Here is a 15092-nt window from a genome sequence, read left to right on the forward strand (position 1 = left end):
AGGCTGGTGGCCAATCACCTGCCAGCTTACAGAAAATGAGGATTCAGTTGCTGTGAGAGTGTTGACTCCCCACAACGTGGGTTTTGTGCCATTTGCCCTCAGCAAAGCTTTGCATTTATATTGGTTGAATGGGCATCTAAGGCAGGAAACTCAGGTATCTGCCAGGGCCTCCTACCAACCAGAGCTCCCAATTGCTGCCTCACAGTTTTTAAACATTTTAAAACTATTTCTGCCTGCTCACGTATGCATTCTTTGAGAGCTCCATGGAGCAAGAAGGGATTTGCTCTAGGGCTGGCTATTGTCCAGTTTAGACCCAAACAGTTTAAAGAGCAGGCAGCCAAATTACACACACCCACATACACACACAAACTCTCTGACTCCTCTTCTTGTTGCCAGGAATCTGGCAAGGTGTGCACAGCTGTTGAGGTTGGGGAAGCCAAAATACTGAGCCTGCTACGATCTGTTACCATGAATGGAGATCATGTCAGGCAGACATGCTCATGGTCTCATGCTTTCCTGCTAGACCAATACCCCAAATCAGCCATCCCACCTACCTTCATTTTTAGACAGTGGGGCAGAAGAAAAGACAAAGAATCTGTGTAAATCTGTGTGTCTCCCTCTGCCTGTCTGTGTGTATTGGAAAAGTGAATATAGGAGTGGGGGGCTCCGTCCCTTGCAGGGCCTACAACAATTGGAAACCAGCTCCTTTCCCGCTACATTATAGGACAAACTCACCTTTGTAACTCTGGGGAGCATTTTGTGAAAGAGCATGGGATCAGTATAAATGCCCCATCAACCTGAATTTAGCCCTTTGGCTGTGAAATACAGCTTGCAATCTGCTTGACCAACTCTTGAGGTGCCTCATGGGCTACCATGGATGGCTCATTGATTGCATTTAGCTTAGTGGCTCACGGGCTATACAGCATGAAACATACATAAACACATAAGAGGGCTCAAGAAGATTCAATGGGCAAAGAGATCCCCTGCTCTTGTGCCTTGAAATCTCAAGACTTTTCTTTGCTTCAGGCTTGGTATACCGGGTGATAGTAGTGGAAAGTGCCATCAAGTCATTGCTGATTTATGGCGGCGTTTTCGAGGCAAGAGACTAACAGAGGTGGCTTGCTATTGCCTGCCTCTGCATAGGGACCCTGGTCTTTGTTGGAGTTCTCCCATCCAATTACTAACCAAGGCCAACCCTGCTCACCTTCCAAGATCTGACAAGATCTCCACATTTCTATCCCATCAATTCACCAAAGATCCCAGGGAAGTATACATAGCCCTCCCCTCCACCATTTTGGCCTTATAATAGTCCAATGAGGTAACTTAAGCTGAATCCATACATCATTAGATATTTCATGCTCACTGCATCGTGGCAATCATTCACAAATAGAATGTCTTCTCCACACTAGGAAAACCCTAGTTATGATTATAATAGCACAATTCCATATGGATGTAGCCATAGATTAAGGAAGTCTGATTGGCTCAGAGATCTCACTGAAGGGGGAAGGGGTCTGAAAACTGAGTCTTCCAAAGTCCTCTGATACCCTAACCTCTATAATGAGAATCAGTGTGGTGTACTGGTTAGAGTGTCAGACTAGGGTCTGGGAGACCCAGGTTCAAATCCCCACACTGTGAGGGGAAACTTGACGGGTGATCATGGGCCTGTCACACTCTCAGCCAAAGCCTATCTTACTGGGTACAACAGAATACTGGACGTCTCCCCGTTGGGGAGAACAGTTGGGTATAAATGAATAAATAAATAAATACCAGACTAGTTCTCTTTGCAGCTATAACACCACATTTCTTCTGTTCTTCTCTTCCCATCATGCTCTTTTCTACTAATTGTTTTACAACAGTTTTCTGTATTACCCCCATATCTTTCATTGAGGTCATACAGAATGTCTCATCCTTCTAAAATGTGCCATGCTTTTCTTTTCTCTGGTCTTGTTAAAATGTGTCACATCTATATTCATCTCTTATTCCTTAATATTTGCTATTATTGTCATGACCCCTTCTGACCAGCCTGGGGACTCTGAGTCAGAGTGCTCAGAAGAAGAGCCCGAGGAGCCAAGGCCAGGGAACCAAGAGGTCCAGTGGGATCAGAGAGAGCCTGGTGCTGCTGAAGCACCTGCCAACCACTTCCCAGCAGCACCAGAGGCCACCCTGCCAGAGCCTGCAAGAGAGACCTTGCCGCCGGCCTCTGAGATAGGCAGCAGGCGCTAGGCAGGACACAAGCCCAGGCCCATAGCCCCTCAGAATCCATTCCCACACCACAAGAGTAATGTTGGCAGAAGGCCCATGCTGAGACGGAATAAAGGAGGTGTTGTGTCAGATCGATAGCACACAATTACAGCCTGGATCCAGAACAGGCCTCTGGGAGCAGTACTTCTTTGCAGAATAGGGTTGCCAGGTGCCCTGAAGCTCAAACTGGGGGATGGGGGGTCGTGGAGGGGGGCACACCGGGAGAACTTACCTCTCTCGCTCACTCCGGAATGGTTCTGCATCACGGTGGGAATGATGTCATTCACGATGCGGAAGTGACGGGTCTCATCATGGGCTGATTTGGTAAAAACCAGTCCCCAATCCTGGTGTAATGTAGAAGCATTTGAAAGTGCTCTCTGGGGAGGGGATCTGACCCATTCCCATGCCTCCCCCCCACCTGCCAGGTGTGGGGTGGTGGGTGGAGACTGGGAGCGGGTAATCCCCTACTCCCATGGGACAGGGAGGGGAATGGAATCCCTACTACAGATCTGACCAAAGCCGTGAAAACCCCACCAGGAATCGCCATAAGTCAAATCTGACTTGAGGGCACTCTCCATCACACAGCCTTGGACATACAACTGCATTCAAGAAACAATGAACACAGAGAGAGTGGGATTGTAGTTATAAAGTCGCCCCTGTTCTGCAGGTCCTTCTAGATGGTAGCCTCTTTCCAGAGGCTCGTTCCCATAACAGGTTTCTATGCCCAAGGCACAGTATATGCATGGAAGAATCAGGTCCAAAAGTACCGTGAAGACCAACTAGATTTCCAGGGTAAGAGCTTTTGAGAGTCCAAACTCCATTCATCAGATATCTAACCCAAATCTTGCTCTTCTGCAAACCAGCATGGCCACCCACCAGAAATTATCTGTATGCGGGGAAGTTGTGGTTAAGGTCCACAACATTCATGCTCTCATTTCCCTTTTCTGTGCACTTTGACCATAGGTCTCTGCACAGGACCTTTGTTTCTTAGGGAGCAATCCTAAGCAGGTCTACTCAGAAGTATGTCTGATTTTATTCAGTGAGGCTTACTCTCAGGAAAGTGTTCTTAGAACTGTAGTCTCGAGCACCCAAGAACATGGGGACTATATGTATCATTTAGTTTTACCACCACTTGCTGCTTCAAGGTTTCCTTTATCCCTTTACAGATGCTAAACCACGATTATGAGGTAGAATAACCAACAGTAGAAGCCACTGCAGGCAACTAGGGTTACCAGTCCCTCAGTGGGGTGGGGGAATCCCTTGCTCCCACCCTCCATCCCCTGCCACCACTTACCTGGCTGGCAGGACCTCCCAGGCATGCTCCTGGGGCAGTACAACGAAGTGACTTCATGGGAGTGACGCCATCACACCACCCCGAGTGCTCCCACCGCAAAGCACACTCGCGCTCCTGTGCCTGCGTGGTGATGTCACTTCCCAGAAGTGACATCATCATGCAGGCATGAGGAGTGAAGACAAGGTAAGTGCCGCCTCCCCTCCCACCAGGAGGATAAGGGGACCTGGCAACCTTACCTGGAACACATGAAGCTCCCTTATACTGAATCAGACCATTGAGCCATCAAGATCAGTATTGTCTACTCAGACTGGAAGCCTCTTTTTGTTTCTTTTTGATTTTGTACCTTGTCACTGTGAGTCTTTTCCTTCTGCACATGTTAATTGCCGGTGTTCCTGACCATTTCATTCCCCCCAGCCCCCCTCAATTTATATGCAATTGATATACCACGTTGGTTAGGTGTCACCTGGAGTATTGTGTGCAAGCCTCTTTTCAAAAAGATGTGGACAAATTGGTGCAGAGGGCAGCAAGGATGATCGGGGGCCTGGAGACTAAGCATTATGAGGTAAGACGGAGGGATCTGGGAATGTTCAGTTTGGAGAAGAGGAGGCTGAGGGGAGATTTGATTGCTCTCTTTAAGTATTTAAAAGGCTGCCACTGTGAGGAGGGAGGGGAGCTGTTCTGGTTGGCAACAGAGTATAGGACTAGAAACAATGGGTTTAAACTACAAGAGGGAAATGCTGGATGTTAGGAAAAACTTCATGTGAAGAGTAATCCAGCAGTGGAATTGGCTGCCTAGGGATGTGGTGTGTTCCCCCTCATTGGCACTCTTCAAGGAGCAGCTGGACGAATATTTGTTGGGGATACTTTAGGCTGTTCCTGCATTGGCAGGGGTTGGACCAGATGGTCTGTAAACCCCTTCTAATTCTATGATTCTAAAACGTCTTATTGTTGGAAGAAGAGGACTCAGCACTGTCCCCTTCCTCAGGTTTCAGAGGAGGACAAACCAGAGTTAAAAAGACAGAGAAGTCTTCTGTTTATTGCATTCTGTTTATTGTTTACTGCTCTGACTATCCCTTTGATATGTAGATTGCTACTCTCAAGACTTCCTCCTTGTGACGTCCTCCTCATTCTTTTCTTCCTGGCTTTGTTCCAGGCACCATCTCTCTCCTTCTCTCCATCTTGGAACCACGGTTGCAGGACTTGTCCTAGCATCCATGCCCATCGTTAGACTAGATAGGTAGAAAGAATCCATCTCTCCTCCTTTCCTATCAGAGTATGGATTTCCTACAATAATGAACTCTCATATCCTTTCTAAATATAAATAGGTATATCCTGTGTTATTTTCTCTCCTGCACACACACCAGTCAGCAGAACAAGCTCACAACCACCTATAAATATGCTTTTACTGCTAAACAATAAACTCTTCTAACAGCCCAAACATGGGATTCTTGAATTAGGTTTCTGGGGCCATCATACGATTTATTTATCAGTTATATTCTGGGATTTATTTACAGCCCCCATCTCTCCCCTGATATGAGCTGTGTTGTGGTGAAGACTTTGCTAAGCTGATGTGCTTTCTGTAGACTTCTAAATAAAGAAACAAAGCAACTGGAGCATGTAAAGCAGGAAGGAAGTAAATGCTGAAGAAGACAGAGGCGGTTTCCACAGTAGGATTTTTTTCTGGCATGGAATGCAGGAGTCCCGATTTAAATGGGAGCATGGATCATTCTGATCTTCTTGACCCATAGACTTTCCGGGGCTTTCTCCTTTAAATCCAATCAAGTAACAACCTGGATGGGGCATGTGGATGCCATTCCCAGGTTCCCATGAAGCTTGTTGCTGCTGTCTGGCAAGACCATGTTTTTTTTGTGCATGCACACACATCCCCCCCCCCCCCCAATATGAAAGCAGACAAGGAGAGCCCTACCTGGACCACTCCCTTCCTCTTTTTAAAATAGTGTTAGAATTTGTGACATTACAGTTTCCATTTAAAGAACAAAATAGTAAAGAGTCGAGTAGCACCTTTAAGACTTAACCAACTAGTCGGTTAGTTTTAAAGGTGCTCCTGGGCTCTTTACTATTTTGCTACTACAGATTAACACGGCTAACTCCTCTGGATCCTTTAAAGAACTGGAACTTCTTTTCAGATAAATTTATGGTTAACCCTCCAGCTACTATGGTTGTGAAAGTGGCCAGATGTTTAAAAGAAATAGAAGGTAACAAAATGCCGGGATGTACAATTTCTTCAGCCTGGGGGCTGGATCTTCCTTCACTAAGCTAGGACTACAGTTTCAGCCATGTGACTGTTTCTCCCTGTACAAACTGGGCACGGTTATGGGAAGGGATTGGCCCAATCTGGAAATGTTGCAGCCTCCAAGTAAGGACAGCTTACTAGTTACTATAGCCTTACAGGCTTACCACAACTCAATACCTTTTATTGGCACCAACCAAATTGACACAAATTGAAACTTGGGGGGGTCTTCAGAGGACAGTGAAGACTATGTCCCCTGCAAATTTGGTGGGTATTGGACATTGGGAAGGTCAGTTTGTAACCCCTCAAACTAGCTGCCAGCAGACACTGCTGTTTTTGCCAGGACAGGGCCCTTTAAACTATCAGCTGGCAGGTGGCAGGGGGGAATCCCCCCTGCCGCCTTCCAGTTGATAGTTTAAAGGGATCTCTAAAGGGCCAGGTAAGTGGGTTTGAGGGGAGGGGGGATAAGTGTAGAGGGGTTGGGGATGGTTCTGGCCCCACGAACAACGAACATGTCCGGGAACAGTTCATGTTCGTCCATGTTCGTTGTTCGTTGTCCGTGGATGGCAACGAATGATGACAGGGTGTTTGGGGTTTTTTTTCCCATTCATGCCCATGTCTAGTTGCCAGTGCTATTTATTTTAATTTCATATATATATATCCTGCCTCTATTTTGTTTGAGGTGACTTGCAATCAAATGTAAAAAGAAAGACAGAAGAAAATCATGCTTGCTTATCTGCTCTTCTGAGAAATCTCAGGCTAAGCTGTTGTCGTTAACTTCATGAGGAGGGGAGTTTGCTCAGTTTTTTCCACATTTGCTGGTTGTGACCCGTTTCTTTCTTTGCCACTGGAGGGGAACCTGTCCTTTTCCGAGGGTGCTTAATGTACTTTTCTCCAGCTTGGCATGCTGTCCCCCAGAACAATTAAGGAAGCATTTCTTGATAGGCAATCACATGAGATAAAAGCAAGAGACGAGAGCCGTTCCCCCTGGGAGACATAGAACGAAGTGGCCAGGTAGATGACATACAAAGAGCTGAGGACATTACATTTTCCTCTTGCAGCAGGCGTCTTCTGCTAGGGAAATGATGCTAGTGGAGGGGAAAAAACAACAACACTCACGTCCTGTTTTCTACCCAGAGTCATATACAGTCCAATTAAAGTTAAAGGATGCCAGACCGCTAGCTCTCTACCATGAGACTAGATGAGAGAGATGCCACCCCCTCCACTGGCCAGAATGAAGGGTGAGCAAGGTCACATTCTACTTTTATTAACAACAGCTAGGAGCCTAGGAAACAGTATTCCTTGCTTTGCACCGATGTAATCCTGCCCTGAAAGGTCTTCTCATCTGAAGCAAAGGACTCTCAGTTTCTAGCTAAAGAGCCAAGTTACCACACAAATCACTTCAGACTTGACACTAGAATCATAAAATTATATCCTAGTAGGCCTGGGGAGGGTGGTGTTTGAGGAGGGGAGGGACCTCAGTGAGGTATAATGTCACAGAGTTCACTCTCCAAAGCAGCCATTTTCTCCAAGGGAACTGATCTCTGTGGCCTGGAGATCAGTTATAATTCCAGGAGATCTCCAGCTACCACCTGGAGGCTGGCTACCCTATTAGGCTGAGAGTGTGTGACGGGCCCAAAACCACCAAGTGAGTTTCCATGTCAGAGCGGGGATTCAAACCTGGGTCACCAAGAGCCTAATCTGAAACTCTAACCACTACACCACACTGTCTTCTCTGGGTGGCTGCTGTTCAACAGGAGCAAGCAGTCAGTCCTGGGTGAGTCATGGAAGTTGTATGGTAACAAGTTGCTTGATATGTATTTTATATTTATGTATTTTATATATGTTGTATTCTGCTCAGATGATGATGATGGTGGTGGTGGTTAGCCTGATCCCAATGAGTCCTCCCTCTAAGGCTAAAGTAGCTTTAGAAAGGGACCTGACTAGACATGGGCACGAATCAAAATACAAATCAAATTTCATGATGAATCAAGCCGATTCGTATATCACAAAAACATGTTTCATGTGGCTGCATTTTTCACGAAATTTATGACTTTGGGGGCCAATTCGTTCAATTCGTGAATGGTTCATGATGCCAGACTGGTTGGCGCTGATCCATTGATTTCTAGGCAACATAGGCTCAGAATGTCTGCAGACCTTTTGTTGCTGTGGAAACCTCAATCCTTGCTCACATAACCTTGACAGGCAGCTCTTGCTGCCAACCTGAGAGCTGAGCAATGCGGGTCTGTGCAAGTTGACCTAGGAACTGTAGTCGGAGACTCCTTCCCCTCTCTGTTTCCCTTCTCCGTTTTTAAGAACGGGATGGTGGAGTAGCATTGGTTGTGGCGGCAGCCTCAGCAGCTCTTTCTGTTGCTGCTTGCTGATTTCCAGCTTCAGGAACCCTTCCCTGACTCTCTACCTCCTGTCCTCCTGCCGCTCTGACATGCCTTCCCAGCCCCCTGCCCCCAAGCTCCCCAGAGAGGATCATGAGTGGATCTGCTCTGCTTGGCTTTTCCTTCGAGAACTTGCAGGCAGGGGGGAGGGCATGTCAGAGCAGCAGGAGGGCGGAAGGACAAGAAGGAAAAGTTAGCAAAGAGAGCCTGAAGAGAGCTACTTGGAGGGTGGCTGGAGGAGAGTCTGCTGAAGTCTCCTGGCGAGTTTGGCATCTCTGGGTATGAAGGGGGCTGTTGTAGGACCCCAGGATCTGATGAATCACGAACCTAATGAATTGTTTCGTGAAAGTTCGTGATTCATGTTTCGTGGAATACAATGAACCACGAAACTCAGGGTTCATTTCCCCCCATTTCATGCCCATCTCTAGACCTGACCTGATCCTACCTTTTAATGACAGAAACCAAGTCTTAAATTCTGACAATTGTGTTTGCCTAACAACCACCTCTGAGGGCATTTCTTTCTTAAAGCTACAGGCCTGCTTCTATTATTTGAGGGGGGGGGTAACATCACAACATTTTGGAGGTTTGTTTGGTTTTAGATTTTGTATTTTTCTGCAAACCTGAGGCTTTCTTCAAGTTTGTAGAAAGATCTTTCTTGTCAGTGTAGGGTTGCCAGGTTCTCTTACCTTCCTGACCGGGGGGCGGGGGGGACCTGGCATTCACCTTTTTGCTGCTCACTGGTGTCCTATGATGTCTATAGGAAGAGAGTTAACATTTTTATGAGCTTGAGGCCTCGGAGACCTGTTGCCTCTCAGAGTAGACAATAAATGGTTAAATGGAACAAAACTCACTTGAGGTTAAAATGAATAAGATACTTAGAGACCTGTGACTAAGGTTGCCAGGTCCCTCTCCCCTCCCCCATGAAGGGTAGGGTATCTGGCACTTACCTTATGTCGGGCATGCAGCCTTTCTTTGAGTGCACCCTGAGGCTGAAGTGGTGATGCCACTTCTCGAAGTGATGTCACCTTGCCAGCTGCGCAACCACTCCTGTGCTCTGCTTTGGGCTGATTCAGCTCATTAGGGGCCCAAATAAGTCCTGAATGAAGTGCGGGAATTCTCCCGTGGCTGGCATGATGACACCACTTCTGGAAGTGATGTCACTGCGCCCCCAGCGAGCACACACAAGGCATGTGTTCGCTGGGTGCCCGTCAGTGGTAGGCAACCTCCTGGGCGCTTGCTACCTCCTGCCAATCACAGGGAGGCAAATCACTGGGAGTTTGCCCTTGGAACCCTACCTGTGACTGGATCCCCCAAATTCTTTTTACCAGCAATTACAGCTGCATGGAGGCATAATTTTGTTTGGAGGTATGTTGGGATGAGAATGGGGGAAATGACTTTCCTACCCCTCCATGGCAATAGAAACTGGACTGCCTGCACAGTAATAGCCCAGTTAGTGTTCCATGTTTCTCTAAGAAGCAAGAAGTTTAAGGGCAGTGCTTACCCAAGCTAGTTTTTGTTAGAGGAGGAAGCAGTAGTATCTTATGATTTGTGGGGAGTAAAATTTGCTTTGTTTATAAATATACAGGTAGAACCATGGTGGAGGAAAAGAGCACTCTGATAGGGCAACAGATCCACTATCTTCCCCACTCCTTTCCCCCCTGTTACTTAGGGCCAAGCTACAAGTGACGAATGACACTTGAATGGCAAGTGAACAGACTCACATGTATTCCTCCCTGTTCACTTGCGCTCCACTTGCACTCCACTCTATCACTATGGCACTTGTACCTTGGCCCTTAATCTCAGCCCAACTGCATTCTTTGCCTTACTAGAAATCATTGATGTTAGATTAAAATGTTATCGTATCTTTTAATAAACTCACAGATTGCCTGATGTTATCATAGTTTGCAAACCACCTTGGGTCCCTGTGAGAAAGGTGGACTATAAATGAAAACAATAAAATAAAATATCTTGCACCAGATATGTCAGCCAACTTAAAGCAGGGTCTGCTTTTCTCTCTTCCTAGCCCAGATGTGAAATGTCCTTTTCCCACAGGCTCACATGCACCTGCCCCATCACCATCGCTCACATGGGAGGTCACCTTCTCCAGTTCCCCACGAGTGCTTAGACACAGCCATTTCCTAATGAGGCCCCACTCATTCGCAGTAATAAAGGCCCATACCTACAACAACCCTTTAGAAGGAAGGGGGACCATAGGCAAAAGCCAGATGCACATTCCCCACCCCCCTTCAAAGTGCTAATAACAGCATGGGAGAGTGGTAGCCATGGAAGGATGGAAGGATTAAACTTCTCTCACCACACTGCCCAAGTCTGAATCAGGGCTGTGCATAACTGTAATTTCCTTTTCAAAAGGCTGACAGAGAGTCTAGACATGGCACTCATTATGTCAAGTTTGACCCTCAGTTTGAGGCATTTGTTCCCTGTGAGTGCTGTAGAAACAACAACTGGAGGAGATCCAAAAATGGTTTCCACCGAAGCTACCTCCAGTTATTTTTTTGGAGGGTCTTGCCCAAGAGACTAACAGAGGACTTCCCTGAAGAAGGGAGTTTTGACTCTCCAAAGCTCATACCCTGAAAATCTTGTTGATCTCTAAGGTGCCATTGGACTCAAGTCTTACTGTTCTACTGCTTTTAGCTTGCATCCCACATTCCACCTGTTAAGGTGCATTGGAGATCATAGCACAAGTATGCACATTATCGGGAACATTGATAAGAATGATCAGTGGTGGGATTCTGAGTCATCTCTGAGTCCTGTCAAATGTCCAGTTCCGCCCAAGCCACGGCTGTGCTGGCTATGGCTTCTACACAAGCTCCAAATGCTTTAAACCCCATTTTTAATATTATAGCTGGGAGAGATACAGAGATCTAATGCAGAACCAGTCTCTGAGAGCCAAGGGAAATAATGATATATTATCGAGCCCTTCCTCTAATATACTGATTATACAAAAGCTATTTAGTCTCACTGTTGGGATTATATTTTTCATGGATGATGCCTTAGAACTTTTTTCATACTCTTCACAGCAAGAGTCACTGGCAAAATAAAACATATTTGTTTCTTCTTGCTGATAAGCAAAGTTTTACATATACATGACCTCATGAAGCTCTATATACTGAGTTAGAGTACTGGTCCACCAAGGTCAGTATAGTCTAATCTGATTGGCAGAGACTATTGAATCTCAGATGGATGTCTTTCACATCACTTCCTACGTGATCCTTTCCACTGGGGATGTCAGGGATTGAACCTGAGACTGTCTGCATTCAAAAGATTCTCTCTACCATCTGATCACTAGGGATGCTGTAACACCTGCTCGTTCAGCTTGCACCTTGTTCCCCAGTTGCAAACAGGGACCTAATTCTTCAACTATTAGGGCCAAACTACAAGTGACGCCTGACACAGGTTGGACACTTTTCAGCTTCCCTCAAGTTTTGATGGAAAATGTAGGCAGCTTGGAGGAACGTTGGACAAATGACAGTTGAAAAGTCCATTGGACAGCAGTCGGAGAGCCAAGCTGCAAGACCAGGATGCCTGGTCTTGCACACAAACATTTTACTAGCCTGCCCACCTACATAAACCTAGGTACTAGCGCATATGAAGGAAAGGTGGGGGAAAGAAAAACCTTTTAAAAGCATCTCTTCCTGGTCTTCTGTGGGTGATCCTTACTCTTTAGTTAGGACAATTTTACGCAAGCTTACTTAGAAGTAAAACCCAGTGATCCAGTGACGTTTGAATAAGAGGCAAATGAGATGTAAGGAATCAATAATTTGGACTACTAATTTCTTGAAAACAACTAATTTGAAGCCTCCCTTCATGATCTGGAGTCTCCGTAGTGGGCATTATAACCTTTCATTCCCATGGTTCTTTTGCAATTTAAATTGTCCCTCTGAAGCTGCAATTAGTTTCACAGAAGGCAAGGAAGGAGATGGATACATGGAGCTAACAGCAGCTTTGTTTTGGCCAGTTCAATAATTCCAAAGGAATAGGAAGAAATTACACCCCCCACCCCCACCACACACACACACACACACCATTCCCCTTCCCTGATCTCCAAAGCAACCAATGGGGAATATGTGTCTGCAAATTAGTTTAATCAAAAAACATGTGAGATCCTCCTCACCTGCATCACATCAAGTTTGACCCTAAGATTGCTATTTCAGTCTATCCTCTTTTCTGTGGCTCCTACATCAAAGCTACTGTATTTTGATTGTGCCAGTCTGCTTTTTCAATTGCATTACCCTGTGCGGGTGCATTTCCCACAGCAACAATCTAAACTTTTCAGAACCTGAGAGCCGTCTTTAACCTACAGGCTGCAACACAGGAACTACTGTTAATGTTTTTACCGTATACTTCTGTCTTTCTTCTCTGTTTTCCCAGTTTGTTTGTTTGTTTATTTACTTCATTTGCAGTCCACATTCCTCATAATGATCCCAGGAGGATCACACTAAAAACAACTATAAATAATGCAGTAAGATCATGATAACATAGAAAGTCAACGATTACTCCCTAGTAATTGTACACAACATTAGAGAAGATTGCACTAAAAACACAGTTTAATACGGAAATTATGAGGTTAGTGAATAATGCAGCGAAAGGTTATATTGCAGACAGTGTCCTAAGCCACCCGCACCCCAGGAGGATATGAGAGTCTCTCTACACAAGACATCTTACACAAGTAAGATCAAGTAAAAGATCTTACACTTGTTCTCCCATTGTGGATACACGTGCACTGCTATGGAGACAGAGTACACTTGAATATAAGACCACGCAGAAAGTAAGTCACTTGAGTATCCCTGTGTAAGATGTCTTGTATAGAGAGACTCTGTGTCCAGTGGCACTTAGAGACCAACAAGGTTTTCAGAGTATAAGCTTTTGAGAGTCAGAGCTCCCTTCTTGAGAGACAGCAGGGTGGCTTGGGGTCAGCCCCTAACATGCAACCATTATTATGGAGCCTACCCTCAACATACAGACATTCCTTTTCCAGCTCCTTTACTCCACTGTTATCACCAACCTATCATTGATTAGCAGTTGGTGACCCACAGCTCTCTATCACTCCTACAACCTCAGATGAGACCAGTTTTGGAATCACTGTTCTCACTATCTTAAACACCAGCCATGCATATGCAAGTCCATTGTGTCAGGAGCAAAGCTGAACGGGCATTATGCCATCTCTCTTGAAACTGTATTGCATTCCTCAGTCAAACGTGTATTTGCATTGCTGTGAAAAAGCAAAAGTTTTGAAAGTGCAAAAAAGAAGAAAAGGAGACCCCACCTTATAACTTCATTGATAATTTAGTGAGACTTTAGTAAAGCTTGCGGCAAACTTTCAGAAGTTAGCTGGCAGTTTAGGATTTCAAAGAGAATCAGTAGCACATACCTTTCCAGCAAATAGTTCAGTCGTTTGTGAAGAAGGCGAGTCAGCAATGTCCTCAGGGAACTTCCAGGCTGCAGTCGTCTTGTGAATGATTCAAACTTATGTTTTGCTGGTGGTTTCTGAAGAGAATTGAAGCAGCCCCTCCCACTGCTGATGGTGCTACAACACACTTCCACACCCACGGCTTGAAACGTCCCCTAAGAAGCTGCTTTTGGCATGAAGTCAGTTGCGTGAGACGAAGCTGTGAATGTTAGAAATCACGGCTGAGATGTTAATATTTCCAGAGAGAAAATTTATAGTGTTCTGAGGCCTGATGTAAATTCACAACACAGAACTGGATCTGCTATAGTTTTTTTAAAACCAGTATAGAATAAGCTTGTTCTTTGTTTAAGTAAGCTTTCTGTTACTTTGAGGGGGGTACACCTGACTGTTGCTTTTCCCACTGGAGTCTTTTGAAGGTGGATTTGAATTCAAAGTTTTCATGTAGTTTTTCCTCGGTGGGAACTGAAAACTTGACTGATTGCTTTCTAAAAAGAACCAGCATGGTGTACTGTTTAGAATGTCTGACTAGGACTATGACGATCTCTTGTCCTTAAATTAACAGAAATAGCACCAGAGGCGTTTTTAAAATTCCAAAGATTATTTGTGTGTGTGTGTGTGTGTGTGTGTGTGTGTGTGTAGAAGGAGGTAAAATTCAGAAAATGTATAGACTTCAGTTCTTATGCTCTTCACAGATACTTAAAAGCTTCCATTTTGAGGCTTTGTTCCAGGGCTGTAGCAAGGCTCACCGGCCCTGGGGGCAGCTCTAGGGCTGTTGCCACCCCTGTGATCACTAGTGCGCACACGAATGCACCCAGAGGGCATGATGATGTCACTGTGTGATGACATCATCACGCAGAGCACACCGCCCCCTGGAGCGCACCCACAATTCCGTGCGCTCCCTGGCCAATAGCTGTGAGCTGGCTGCCCCATCGGCACAGCAGGCAGTCAGAGTGGCGTGCGGGTGGCCTCCCAGCCCTCCTGCTCATTTGTCCCACACGCTGCCCTGGCTGCCTCCTGTGCCTGGCCCGCAGCTGTTGTGCCCAGCTAGGAGTGCGCGTGTGTAACCCCTGTGAGATTAATTGGTTTAGCCCAGTGGGGTGGAGTAAGAAGCTAGAGGCAGGCTGCTGAGGAGGAGGCTGTTTGCTGGAGAGCTTAATAAATTATAAGCTCTTATCACCTTGAATAAGGTAATCAAGTGTTGTATGTAAAATATTATTTAAAGTGGTGTTTGTGTATTGTGTGTAGTTGGTGTTACTGGGGTTGTATTATTTTTGCAGGGCTATAATTCCCAACAAGAAGACAGAAGCCTGGGGTACAGTTGCTTCGAATGGATGAGAGAGGACTCATCACTTCTTGGATGTTGAACTGTTTGCCTTTTCAAGGACATTGTTCATTTGGAGGTTTTTTGTATGGTTGCACTTAAGAGTTAATTTTTGTTAAAGTTGTATTTTATTAATTGTTAAAAAGTTTAAAAGAAAAAAAAGT

The 15092-nt window shown here is 45.6% G+C and overlaps 1 protein-coding gene across 1 annotated transcript in view; it reads right to left on the reverse strand.

Moving 5' to 3' along the window:
- BDKRB2 (bradykinin receptor B2) overlaps positions 1-13612 on the reverse strand; it is a 29715-nt gene extending 16103 nt beyond the window's left edge. Inside the window, exon 1 of the mRNA XM_054972174.1 lies at positions 13569-13612. The gene's annotated coding sequence lies outside the window, so the exon portion shown is untranslated. The remainder of the gene's footprint in view (positions 1-13568) is intronic.
- Between the last annotated feature and the right edge of the window lie 1480 nt (positions 13613-15092).

The sequence above is a fragment of the Eublepharis macularius genome, chromosome 2 (assembly GCF_028583425.1).
Source record: "Eublepharis macularius isolate TG4126 chromosome 2, MPM_Emac_v1.0, whole genome shotgun sequence".
Lineage (NCBI taxonomy): Eukaryota > Metazoa > Chordata > Lepidosauria > Squamata > Eublepharidae > Eublepharis > Eublepharis macularius.